Source organism: Symphalangus syndactylus, chromosome 11 (assembly GCF_028878055.3).
Source record: "Symphalangus syndactylus isolate Jambi chromosome 11, NHGRI_mSymSyn1-v2.1_pri, whole genome shotgun sequence".
NCBI lineage: Eukaryota > Metazoa > Chordata > Mammalia > Primates > Hylobatidae > Symphalangus > Symphalangus syndactylus.
Window position 1 is genome coordinate 22,831,209 of NC_072433.2, and position 14,410 is coordinate 22,845,618.

General features: G+C 43.4%; 1 non-coding gene across 1 annotated transcript; it reads right to left on the minus strand.

Annotated features, from left to right (window-relative positions):
• Positions 1 to 13,434: 13,434 nt before the first annotated feature.
• Positions 13,435 to 13,507, minus strand: TRNAK-UUU (transfer RNA lysine (anticodon UUU)). The gene has a single exon. It is a non-coding gene; the product is annotated as a tRNA-Lys (tRNA).
• Positions 13,508 to 14,410: the final 903 nt, after the last annotated feature.

A 14,410-nucleotide genomic window follows, 5' to 3' on the forward strand; every position in this document is an offset into this window, starting at 1 on the left:
AGGGGAGAGCCTCGCCTTCACATGGGCAGGCAGGCTGGATGTGCACCTGCCCTAAGTGGGCTGGCACGATCATTAGACGAGAGGACCCAGCGCACCAACCAGCTGCTCTTGCTCATCTGGGTCTCCTCGGCTCACGCACGAGGTCAGAAATGGTCTCGGTGCTTGAGAGAGACACAGCAGACCCTTCAGCACACTTCCCTGATTTCAAGCCTTGGGGTTCATAGTTATTATCCCTCACTCCAGCCTGTGCTGCACCAAAGCAGAGGACAGCTCAAAACACAGAATTAAATGTTTCTTTCAGAGGCGGAATGGCTAAAATCTAGATGGAGGGTCTGAGGGCTAAGCCAAGTTTTCAGGGCATATGTTTTCCTTCTCATGGCTGAGGGATAGACCAGGGGAATCTCTTCTGCATCACTTCCTTGGTGGGCTGGGCAGGAGGGACCTGTCCACCCTCATCTCACATCCCGCAACCTCAGAAGCTGCCTCGCCTGTCTCCTTCTGGTGCCTCTGAGGTCTCACTGGAGGCTGGAACCCCAATGGGGTCCTCCTTACCTGCTCCTTCTCCAGTTCCCCATCACCTACAGCATCGTCCACACTCGCTGGCTCAGCATTCAAGGCTCTGCAGGTAAGCTGCCCTGCCCAGTCCTGCTGCCCTGCCCAGTGCTGCTGCCCTGCCTAGTCTGACACCCCAGGTGACGAGTCCCTCCGCTGTTTCAGAACACGTCCTCAAATGCTCAGCTCTGGGTCTTTGCTTACATCTTCCCCCTACCTGGAATACAATTGCTTACTTTTCTCCTTTTCCCCTGAGTTCTTCTCTCCTTTCTTGGCTCCACTTCTAACTCGAAATGCAGATCAGGTGGATAAGAAAATGAATTACTCTGAATGGACTGTGAGACTAAGTTCCAGGGGCAGAGCTATCTAAACAGCCCAGGTTATAGTCTAGGAGGCCGTGACAGTAAGGAGAGCATGACAGACAGGCTGTGAGGGACAGCCCCCACTCCCACCCCACCCCCTCACCGCTAAGCCACGGTTTCTCAAACTGGAAGAATGCACAGAGCTCTTCACAAAGAAAATGTGGTAAAACACAAGAATGCCCGTGAACCCTTGGGGTCTGAAGATTCCAGTATGAAAAACATTGTCATAGGAAACAAACAAAACCCAGCAACATGATAACATAAAGTTAATTATAGCTCTACAAAGCAGGAGGCCCACATTCTGCACAGAAATCATTCTTTTCAATCGGATGAAAAAAAAATGCACCTAGGCCAGGCACGGTGGCTCATGCCTGTTATCCCAGCACTTTGGGAGGCCAAGGCAGTTGGATCTGTTGAGCCCAGGAGTTCGGTACCAGCCTGGGCAACATGGGAAAACCCCGCCTCTACAAAAAAGTAGGAAAATTATCTGGGCATGGTGGTACACACCTGCGGTCCCAGCCACTTGGGAGACTGAAGTGGGTGGATCACTTGAGCCCAGGAGATGGGGTTGCGGTAAGCTATGATTGCACCACTGCACTCCAGCTTGGGTAACAGACTGAGATCCTGTTTCATAACCACCATCGCCACCATCACCAAAACCCCACATCTAGGAGAGTTTTATTACCTAGGCAAGCTTGAATTAGTTACTTAATTTCTCTATGCCTCAGTTTTATTATCCAAAAAAGGAAAAAAATAAAATAGCTGATCTGGAAGGGTGGGTGTGGGGATAAAATGATGTAGCATGCATGTGTGCACAGTACTTAGATGACTCCTGGCACATTCTCCGTTCTCAATCCATGGCAGCGTTCATCAAAGTAACCCCAGTAGGCACCTATGTTGTTGCTAGAAAGCTCGGGGACCTAATCTTGAGTAGGTATCTCTTTTCCTCTTCAGAGCTAGGAGGTCTCATATTCTGAAATTTTCAGAATGTGGGAAGGAGGATGTTCAGGAGACTGGGGCTTTGATGAGGGCTGAGTTGCAACCACAGGGAACACTAAGAAAGATGACACAGAGCAAAGCATGAGCTTTGAGCGAAGAGGAGGCGAACTGATTTTTTTTAGGGTAACAAAGGTTGAGCGTGACAGACCTGGCATGTCTGGCCAGCTGCCTTAAGGATAGGACAAAGGGAGGAAGGCTATGCTGCAGAGCTTTGTAGAGGAAGAGCTACTTGAAGAGGAGGAATGGAGTTGTTATAAAGATTCTGGCTAAAGGGAACTGAATGATCTTTGCATCTGAAGAAGTCATAAAAATGGGATGAATCAGGAGTCAGGAAAAGAGAGGGAGACCTATGGAGCTCAAGGAAATGTAGAGAACAGCCTTGGAGCATCTTGAAGAGGAGAGAGAATAGAAACAAGATAGCTCCAAAGGAATGTCTCTCTCTTACTTTGGTTGCCACTTCCATTAACTGCCCAATAACTTCAGGTGTTGGAATAGACAAGAGAAGCCCTACCTATGTGGACTCTAGATCACAATTCTTGGCTCCACAGCTCCTGCTCTCCTTACTTGCAGGGAAATGGGGGTTGAACAGAAACAGAGAAGAAAGTGTAAAAATGAACAAGATGTAGGTAGCAGGGAAGTATTCAGGGGGTAGTGCACTGACAGGCACAATTTACCTTGAAATACAATAAAAATAAAAGCTGGATTGACGGATAGGCAGAGGGACAAATAGATGGGCAGATTGTGATAAATCAAGTATATTCCATTGTTAACAACTGAATGTAGGTGGTGAGTGTATGGGTATTCACTGAAAAGTTTTATTTTGTTTTGTTTTAACTTTTCTATATGTATGAAAATGTTCATAACAGAAAATTGAAAAAAAAGTTAGGAAACAGATTCAAGATCATCAACCCTCGTCCTCATGGGCCCTGAGACAAGTCATCCCAAAAGAGCAGCTGGCAGAATGGTGAAGGGATAGATTTTTGTCTGCTCTTCCCCCTGCCTTTCAGCTCCTCAGTGCTGTCTGTCTACCTTTCTGGGGCTGGGCAACCTGCTAAGAACAATGCTTGTAAGGATTTAAGCTGTGAACCCATCCTATGGAATCTATAATTTATAGAGCTTTCCTAAAGGCTGATGCAAGTCTTTAATGCCCAATGAAATAGATCTTCAGAAGTGGAATTTTGGCCAGTGGAGAAGAAACTTTAGGTGGTGGGTCAGTTGGGATTCGATTTGGTTACAAACGTCAGACAGTCCCAAACAACTGACTTAAACAAGATGGAAGCTCATTTCATGCTCACATCAACCAAGTCCAAATGGAAGTGGCCCAAAATGCTGTCCTCAAACATCTCAAGAACTCTGGTCCTTTCCTGCTCATTGCCCACACCTCTAAGGACAGTCCTCAGCCTCCTGGCCCAGGATAACTGTCCTCATCTTCCAGGCAGCAGGATGACGGAAGGAACAAAGAAGGGGGCAACAGCATGCACAAGCCACCCCTTAAGGATGGTTCCTAGAAACTGACATATGGGCTTAGTCACATCTTCACACCCAGCTGCAGGGGAGGCTGGAATATGTAGTCCTTATTCTTTGCAATAATGTGCCTAGCAGGAAAAAAATTAGCTGGGCATGGTGGCTCACACCTGTAGGCCCAGCACTTTGGGAGGCCGAGACAGGTGGATCACTTGAGGTCAAGAGTTTGAGACCAGCCTGGCCAACATGGCGAAACCTCATCTCTCCTAAAAATACAAAATATTAGCCAGGTGTGGTGGGATATGCCTGTAATCCCAGCTTCTTGGAAGGCTGAAGTATAAGAATCATTTGAGCCCTGGAGGCAGAGATTGCAGTGAGCCGAGATTGCACCACTGCACAAAGAAAAAATGATACTACTATGAAAAAAGGGAGAAAAGATTTGGGAGGAGAAAAGATTTGAGTCTTTCTCAAAAGTCAGGAGAGTATCTCCCTAGAATGCTCCAATCACAAATGCACAGTTTTCTACTTTATCTTCATATAGGGTCAGCTCTGACTTTATCAACTGGCCTCTACAACAATGGTCTCCTTTCTGGACTGACTGCATAATGAGGAGGAGAAGGAAATAAGAAGCTGTGTGATAAGTGCTTTAGAATTTAACAAGCAGAGTTGTAAGGTAGGCATTAGCATCATCATGACAGAAATAAGAAATAGAGGCTTCCATCAATTCAAAAGACTGGTAAGGTCCTTACCTGTAGAGGCCACTGTTAAAGTGCAGGAGGATGCAGAGTGGGGCTCCCCAGTCTTTCCCACCACCCAGCCCCTCTACCTTTATAGATAATCTGAACCTTGGAAAGGACAGAGGCTGCTGGAGAGCCAAGAAATCCTAGACAAGGAATCTCACCTGGAGGGGAGAACAAGCAACAAAAGCTGGAATAGAGCAAGAGAACGCTGGTCTAAGAGAACTTCAGGGAAGCAGCAAGCGAACATAGGGCCAAGGGCTGGCCAAGGTTCCTTGAACAGCTGGGGGCTCTTGGAGGATGATGAACAGGGGTGCGGTGGGGAGAGGAGAGCATTGTCAAAGGGAGGTGTGCAGGGCAGAACAGAGCACCTATATATGCACTTCCATCTTGGATCTACTCTAAGGATTAGAATATGAGTTCTGCAGGTGCTCAAAGAATGCTATGTTAACTTAGTGTCACTGTCTTCTTGAGTAGAAGTTCTCAAAGCTGATGCCCACTGAAATCACCTGGGTCTTTTGAAAACATCCTGGTGCCTAGTCCCAGCCTCCAATATATGTGTGTGTGTATATATATATATATATATATATATATATTTTTTTTTTTTTTTTTGAGACGGAGTCTCACTCTGTCACCCAGGCTGGAGTGCAGTGGCGCGATCTCAACTCACTGCAACCTTTGCTGCCCAGGTTCAAGTGATTCTCCTGCCTCAGCCTCCCAAGTAGCTGGGATTACAGGCTCCTGGCTAATTTTTGTATTTTTAGTAGAGACGGGGTTTCACCATCTTGGTCAGCCTGGTCTCGAACTCCTGACCTTGTGATGCACCCACCTCGGCCTCCCAAAGTGCTGGGATTACAGGCATAAGCCACTGCTCCGGCCTCAAGATTTTTATTTTATTGGTCTGGGGTGAAGCTTGGGCATTGGGATTTTTCAGGACTCCCAACATGATTCTAATATGCAGAAAAGCTGGAGAATCACTGCTCCAGAATGATGGTCTTCCAACCGTAATGTGTATATTCATCACCGTGGGAGGGCACCGAAATGCAGATTCTTATGCATGAGGTCCAGGAAGGGGCCTAAGACTCTGCATTTTAATAACTTCCCAGGGGATGACAATGCCACCCAACTTGGGAACACACTCTGAGTAGCGAGTTTGACGCTTTCATTTCTCCTGCTAATGTACACTTTTCCTATATTCATGGGGGCTTCAATGCATCATCTACTTATGCAAAGCTGTCTCGTCCTGCAATAAGTAAGCCCGTCCTGGACAGAAACCCAGGTCATGTCCTATAATAAGTAAGACCATCCCAGACAGAAACCCAGGTCATGTCCTATAATAAGTAAGACCATCCCAGACAGAAATCCAGACAGTCCTGGTCTGTGTCTGCCTTCACGTTGAGCGTGTTGTCTGCTAAACTGATGATCTAGGGTGTCCCATGTTGAGCACAGCAGAAAGCACACCACTGGTGCTTAACACAGCTTTTACTAATATTAATAATTAATGCTTAGTGCTAATGAGTAACCAATTACCAATAGTAATAATGTTATCGAGAAAACAGTGATAGTCCTACAAGGCACAAACCTTTCTCCTTCCTCCCCCACACCCCAAATTATAGTTCTAAATGAGCTTCCAGAATCTTGTTGTGACAGGTACAACCTCACACGCATTCACTTAATAAGACAGGTCTATGGAGTGAAATTCCACTTTCAACAGATACATTTTCAGCGTGGCACACAGGAAATTAAATGTGAAAGTATCATTAACATGGAAGTTGTGAGTTTAATTCCCTACACAGGGTGCTGACAAACTGAGATTGTTTATCTATACCTCATCATGGCTACCTGTTTCCTGGGGGATCCAGTCAATTTCTTAGAATATAAACTCTCTTGCCCCCTTTTTGGGGTGAACATCTACTCTTCATTTCTATCCTCAAAGATCCATATTCTCAGAAGGCAAAGAAGTGAATGTGAGCATCTCGCTAAGAAGAACAGGATTCTACACTGTGGTTTGAGATTGCTAAGGATGGCATTCAGGGCTGATTCAGGACATGATTTTTTTTTCTTTAAATATTTCTCTTTAGAGGAAGTAATGTAGCACTTAAATGTCTAATGACATCTATTCAGGAATTCATTAAAGAAAAGCTGATAACAAGATGTGTTATCATAGTCAACAATTAACGGTGCCGTGTAGGAATCTTGATTGCTCTTAGGATGTGTAACTGGTGCAGCTTTTGCTCTTGGGGCTGTTTTTACAAAAGGGCAAGTGGGGCACAGATGTACCTTTCTGAGGTGATCGACCATAGTGATTGACCACTGCGCCACTGCAAGTCATAGGTAAAGAGATTAGCCAAGGTAGGCTAGGTTGTGAATCTCCTTCTTTTTCTTTCTTTCTTTCTTTGTTTTTTTTTTTAGACGGAGTTTCGCTCTTGTCGCCCAGGCTGAAGTGCAATGGCGCAATCTTGGCTCACTGCAACCTCCACCTCCCAGGTTCAAGCGATTCCCCTGCCTCAGCCTCCCAAGTAGTTAGGATTACAGGCATGAGCCACCGCACCTGGCCGTGAATCTCTTTCTTTCTAAATATCATTCATCTTCAGTTTTACCCTTCACTGCACATCCAACCAACCTGGGTGAGATGAGTAAAAGGAGGGCTCAGGGGACCCTTTAGGGGTCGGGATACCCTCAAGGACTAGGTCAAAAGGAATTACAGGAAAAGAATTTTATTGACAATCTCACTTGACAAGAACTCACATAAAGGAGACTCAAGTATCTCTCTTCCTCTTGCTGGAAAAGGAGAAAATGAGGAAGCTGCCTGAATCTTTAGGGTTAGTCTTAGCCTGGAAAAAACCCTGCAGCATTCTGAGACATCTGAGAGGAGCTAGCATTTCAAACAGGAGCAAGCCCACTGCACAGTGATAATCCTCCTCCCCACCTTCTGATCCTGACAAGGTGATGCTCAATTGATCCAGTGCCCTGAGCACCTCAGAACCTCCTCTTCCTCCCCACGGACTCATTTCTGAGGCTGGTTCAGACATTCACCTGGAGAAGCCTATCATTCCTCCTAACAGTCTTTTGGTTTTGATTTAAAGATCTACTGAATGTTAGAACCAAAAGGGGCTTAAACCAACTTCTACCCCCAAGTTCCTTATTTTACAGATGAGAAAACACCCAGAGAGAATTATCAAAAGTCCCACAGCCGCCTGGAACATGAGCCCATGTTTTCAGACTCTCAGGTCAGGATTCTACTTTTTAAATCTCTTAAAAAAAAAAAAAAAAAAAAGCATGTCTAAAGTCCCCAAGACATAGCTCTTGGATTCTCTTGCCTATGGTGGCACGATGTGAAGTCACACTTAGCTGGCTTGGTAAAACTAAGAAACTCAGTACTGGCAGGCTGTTGCCCATGCTGGATTTTGATGAAGGCACAAAGCTTCAAGTTCACTGCCAAAAAGCTCCACCACATTGGAAGAGAGCATTTTCTACTTCTGCCACCAGTGGGAAGTGGGAGAAATAGTCTCTTGAGTTTTGGATGGATCATGAGTGCCTGAGTCAGGAGGGTATTATTCTATTTACCACTCCAGACTCACCCTTCATTTTCCCTCCTTCTCCCTCCTACCCTCTGTGCCATGAGACTGGCCTCTCCAGACTGCATCACCTAGATTTGCTTGTCTTCAGCCGGGTTTGGCCAATGGGAAGGCCCAGAAGGAGGTCAGCGGTCAGGGGGGATTGGTTAGTGCGGCTCCTTCCTGCCTCACCATGGTTTGGGCGGTAGCTGTGTCCCTTTACCTGTGGTCACAGCTCCTGGCAGACCACCTCTGTCCCTCAGCTTACAGGTCTCGCCCAGCCCAGAAGCATGGTTCCTCCTCTTGCCACCTTGGTCCACTGAGGGATTTCATCATCTCTTGTCAATTCCCATTACCCTTTCACCTCCATAAATTGTCCCATTATTAAACTCTCTTTGTTAAACTAACACATTGAGTGTGCTGTCTTTTTTTTTGCCAGGACCCTGACTAGTACAGGGGCCCCTGGATGAAGCTGTATCAGGTATAAGATGGGCTGGACACAGTGGCTTATGCCTCTAATCCCACCACTTTGGGAGGCTGAGGTAGGAGGATCACTTGGGCTTAGGAGCTCAAGACCAGCCTGGGCAACATAGCAAGACCCTATCTCTACAAAAAATACAAAAATTAGGCATGATGGTGTGTGTCTGTGGTTCCAGCTACTCAGGATGCTGGGGTGGGAGGGTCACTTGAGCCCAGGAGGCTGAGGCTGCAGTGAGCTATGGTTGTGTCATGGCACTCCAGCCCCGGAGACAGAGTGAGACTGTCTCCAAGCAAAAAAAGAAAAACAAAAAACAAAATAATAAGCTATGTGAGCCGACTTGTGTATGGAATCACTTCCATTTGAATGGGAGGGGAGACGAAAATAAGGTAGGAGACATATGAGAAAACTAACAGCAGTAGGCAAAATTTGCCCAACGCTTGAGTGTCCTGGCCTATGTTAGATTGATGCATTCGAATTATATGAGACCAGAGTAGAATCACAGGGCTCCACTTAGGTGCCACCCACTGATTTATTCCATGGAATTGGGTGGGTTCCTGCTTCCACCTCTCTGAAGCAGCTGTATGATTCTGTTCCCTTGCACGCCTGCTGAAAAGAACATGTTGCTACCTGCAATATCCAAATTCTACCATCTCATGGTAAGCTGTCTTAAATGCTAAAACAAACACAAATTGAACTGGTTTTCCCATCTGTTTCTTTAACAAATGGGAGCTTAAGCCCATAGGGAAACTGTGTGGGTCAGGGAAGCATCAAATGAACACTTCTGAATAAAAACAAATGTTTCTGAAGATCGCAAGATATTTCAAACACAGCACTCCATTGGCCAGGCCTGCTCCATTCTGATGCCTGCACAAGATCCCGATGACAGCATTATTTGCTTGAATTGAATTTGTTTCTGTGCCCAGAAACAACACACAAGGAACCCGAAACAGGAAATGGCTACTGGGTCCTAAAAGTCTTCCCAGGACACTGTCTGAGACCAGACAGGAATGAAACAAGAGTTGGAAACCACACCAAAGGAAATTCTTTGGGGTCTGGATTCTCGACCTTCTTTTATTTATTTATTTATTTATTTATTTATTTATTTATTTAGACAGAGTCTTGCTCTCTCTCACTCTGTCACCCAGGCTGGAGTGCAGTGGCATGATCTCAGCTCACTGCAACCTCCACCTCCCAGGCTCAAGTGATTCTCATGCCTCAGCCTCCTGAGTAGCTGGGATTACAGGTGTGTGCCACCACACCCAGTTAATTTTTGTATTTCTAGTAGAGGCGGGGGTTTCACCATATTGGCCAGGCTGGTCTTGAACTCCTGACCTCAGGTGATCCACCCACCTTGGCCTCCCAAAGTGCTGGGATTACAGGCCTGAGCCACCGCACCCAGTCTCTTCTTCTACTATTAAAAAATATCAAAAGCAGAGAGCACTTGCTTGCGTTTTTATATAAAACTCCAACAGGTGAACTAGCATTCCCAGAGGAGGAGGAGGAAGCAGTGGTAGGGGTGGCAGTGGAGGCAGTAGCTTGACTCAACTCGGGAACCTGGCATCAGCCCCCTGAGTTTTCTTTAGTCCCCTCTTTCAAGCGGATGCCCCTCTGGGTCCCCTCCAGGCCTCCATCCCAGCTGGTAGCTTCCTTGCCCTACTCTGGAACTAGACTATGCACACTCTGACTTTAGTCTCATTCCATTTTGCACATCACCAGTGCCTACGAAAGTGCTTGGCACATAGTAAACGCTCAACAAATGCTTCATGGTTGGTTATGTCAATTAACCTATGAATGATGGAGCCAGTGGGTAAGAGAGGAATGGGTAAAGGAAAGAATCAACCATTGACAGTACTGTCTCTCTAGTTGATACATTATTTCTTTCCAAATGGGGCTGGGAGGAGTGGGTGGGTAATTGCCACCAGAGGGACCCTGTATGATGAGGTCACTGGGCCATTTTCAGGGATTCACTACTGTCTCTTGGGACTCCTCATCCTGTTTCCCTCCCCCTGTCTTCCTGTCCTTCCCTCTGCTCTCTGACTCTTCGATCCATTTCTTAATTCTTTTTGCTGAGTAGTTCTTCAGTTTTTATTTCTATTATAGGGAGGCCACTCTCACATTTTTTAGAATAAAAGGTAGTGCTGGGAATAATCAAAATTATGTAATTTAAAATATTAACGTATTCACCAATGCATTGACTTTATGATATTCGTGGACTTACAAAATAATTTTAAAACCTAGTTTCAAAATATTTTTTAAAAATATTTTAAAAATAAAAAAATTAAATATTTTTATTTAAAAATAAAAAAATTTTAAAAATAGAAATATTTTAAAATCTAGTTTCAAAAATAAAATTCCTTCTACCAAATAAATATAACATATATCTGTTTCCATGAAAGCAAAATGAAAATAATTATCTTATTGAATCTCCTATTTGAATGCTAAACAATACCATTAGCAGAACAATACTGTTTAGCATATATATATATATATTTTTTTGCCATATCTATTTCTAATATTATTGTATCATGGTATTTGCCTAAGGAATGTATATTTTAAACATGGATTTATTTTTTAATCTTTTTTCATAAAGTTGCATATCATATACTCTTCCTCAAAGTTTCGCTTTAATGCTTTTTGAAGTATTACATATAAAAAGTACTAAAGTTGCATTTTGTTGTTAATAAATTTGAAACTGTTAACTTCCTCAATTGAATGTTACTGAAGATTATAATAACATTTCTAATTGAGAAAATACTTTCTCTAAAGTTACTGAGATGTCTTATAAATTCAGAGCAAACTCTGCTAGAGTATATTCCAATTTTTTATTTTTTCAGATTAAAATATATAAATACTTTAGCCCAAATATTTTCTTATATACTGTCTTTTTACCTCCCAAGCATTTTGGCAGGTATTTTTAAAGGGAAAAACTCTTCAGATAAGTTGTGTCAACTTATGATTCCAAATCATAGGTCTTTCAATTTCATTCCATTGAGTAAAAATATAAATGTATCCAAATAAAAACAGAAGTATCAAAAGATTCTTCCCATAGGTTAAGGTATTCCAAAAAGGAATCGTAATTTTGAACAGGAAATCTTGCATAATTTTTGAGCTCTCAACTTTTAATTTGTTTGGTTCTTTTCTTTCTGTTACAGGGATAACTTTCATCGTCTTCCTGTTTGCAAGCTTCATTTTCAACAACTGCAACTAGCTAAATATTTTAACATAAAGTTTTTTTGAGCACTCTATTCTTTTGAGATTTTGATTAAATATATCCAACTGGTGTTGAATAAAATATAACCACAATTTACAGATTTATTTACAAAAGAAGTTCAAAACCACTGCAGAACATGTAGGTTGATTTACAAAGAAACTCTTCAAAGGTGCAAACTCTTGAAAAACTCCATTGATGGCAAGCAGCAAAAAGATAAAAAGTCCATACTGCCACACTAAAGTATTTTTTAATATTCAACAACAACTTCATCACAAGAATATTGTGGTTTGATTGCTGTAATGGAGTATACACAAATATTTGTAAATTGAAACCACTACAATTTTTAATTGATTTAACCTTGCAGCGAGTAGGAGGAAACTGTGAATTATACGAACATCAAAACAAATTCCAAACCTATTTCTGTCTCATAAGTTTCTTAATTTTATATTGACTTTGCTTTTTACCATGAATTTGTGCTTCACCAAATTTTGAGCGGGTGTTATCATCACAAAATTTAGTAACTTCATTTTCAATGTTAAACTAACAAGTTCATTAAAAATGGAGTATTTCTAGTATTAACAATAAGATCAGATGTTTCACCTTCTTTAGAATGAACTTTCAGAAATTTTAATAATTTGATTTCCCAAATTGGAAGTGAAAATTTGAACCACTTATTAAAACTTATGCATTTTCTTTGTGAAGCCTCTAATAGCACTGATAAAACAGATTGCCTTTGAACTGCTTGCAATTTTTCTTCTGTCTCAAATACCAATACATTAAGTGCAGGCACTACATGTTTTGCACATGCATAACAAAAACTTGGAAGAAAATAATTTTAGAAATTTAGCAAAGAAACAGCCATTTCATAACAATGAAAAATCATGCTTTGCAGAAGAATCTGTAAGCCCACCTGCTACAGATTCACGTGTGAATTCGTCTATAGGAAAGTCTTCTTAAAATAACTACTGATTTTTAAAATTAAATGCTGTTATTCTGTTAGCAAATCTTGTTTTCTATGTGGTCATCTGCCAAAATAAATGGTAAATATTGATAAACATTTTTGTGCAAGTTATATGTACATTGGCTTTCGTGAGTAAGGAAATTCAGTACCCAATTTTTCATTAAACACGTACATGTGGTTTTTGGAGCTCATGGCTGCCAAAAGGGATTACTTCAAAATAAAAATGTTACCAAATAATAAAATCAATAGTTGCAAATGTCGATTATATAATAAATGCAAAACTGGTATTGTAAGAGCATTCAGACTATTCTATGTTCTATGGTGGGGCTGCTCAGCCTCTGTGTCCTGCAGGGACCAATATTTGCCTGCACACCTACCCTCTGGTTTCCACAGTTTCCACGGACCCTGCCAACAGGCATCATGGTGGCAGGCTGCACGCCATGGGCCCCAGCACTCTGCACAGGTAGCCAGTAGGGCAGCAGCAGTCACTTCTCACCTGGAGAACCTGGCTGATCCCACGTGCTTATATCTGGGTGCACTTCACATCCCTTGAGAATGGGGTGTCAGTTACCTTGTGTCTGGAACAGAGTAACAAAAGGGCTTGGGTATCACTGGTAGTCTTTCAAACCTGACCACAAGTTCAAAGGAGAACTCTGAACTAGCATCTCACACACAGCTATATAAGACCTTGGCAGGAGCTGGTGGAACAAAAGGCAGCTCTCTCTACCTACCCCTCCTGGCTTATTTTGTTGTTGTTTTTGTTTTCTTTTTAAAAAATTGAGTCAGAGGCTGGGTGCAGTAACTCATGCCTGTAATCCCAGCACTTTGGGAGGCTGAGGCGGGCAGATCACAAGGTCAAGAGATTGAGACAATCCTGGCCAACATGGTGAAACCCCGTCTCTACTAAAAATACAAAAACTAGCTGGGCGTGGTGGTCCTGCGGTCCCAGCTACCCGGGAGGCTGAGGCAGGAGAATGGCTTGAATCTAGGAGGAGGAGGTTGCAGTGAGCCGAGATTGCACCACTGCACTCCAGCCTGGGGACAGAGCAAGACTCCATCTCAAAAAAAAAAAAAAAAAAGTCAGAATTAGGTACTAAAAGCCATATGACATGCCTGAACAGGGACTTGAACCCTGGACCCTCAGATTAAAAGTCTGATGCTCTACCAACTGAGCTATCCAGGCTCCTTCCCTCCTAGTTTATTTTAATGCAATAAGAAATAACAGCACTTTGTTAAAAATAATAAAGGTATAATCTGTGACACATCCAAAGTGGACAAGATGAAGAGATAATAGGTATATGCCAGGACTCCCCTGGACAAACTGGGACCTGTTGGTACCCTATATATTAAGAGTCATGGGTTTTGTTTTCACTTAAGCAAATGTCCAAACTTTCTTATCCTTTTCTCTTCAAAGTGTTTTCCTATGTGCCCATCCCTTTGGACTTCTAGCTCTTGCATAAACAGAAAATTGAGGTGCAAACATCTGATAGGGTGTGGTACAGGATGATTGCAAATCCCATCATGATTAAGGTCACAGACCACTCCCCAGATAAAACCCAGACTCAAGCTGGGCTCGGTGGCTCCAGCCTGTAATCCCAGCACTTTGGGAGGCCCAGGCAGGAGGATCTCGAGGTCAGGAGTTCGAGACCAGCCTGGCCAGCATGGTGAAACCCTGTCTCAACCAAAAATACAAAAAATTAGCCAGGCACGGTGGTGCACGCCTGTAATCCCAGCTACTCGGGAGGCTGAGGCAGGGGAATTGCTTGAACCCGGGAGGCAGAGGTTGCAGTGAGCCGAGATCATGCCACTGCACTCCAGCCTGGGCAAGAGAGCAAGACTCCATCTCAAAAGCAAAACAAAACAAAACCAGACTCACCCCTCCCTTGTTGTAAAAGACTGTGCTAGAGCCTGCAGAGTGGTTCTGCCCTATCCACCCTCCATTCCTGACCAATGACATAAGCTTGAAGATGGAAGCCACCTGTTCAAGAGAGATGTTCAGAAAAATAAGAATTGCTAGTGACTGGGGAGCTGCCATATTTATTCATTACCAACCTCCAGGCCCGGCAGCTGATTGCAATTCTTGACC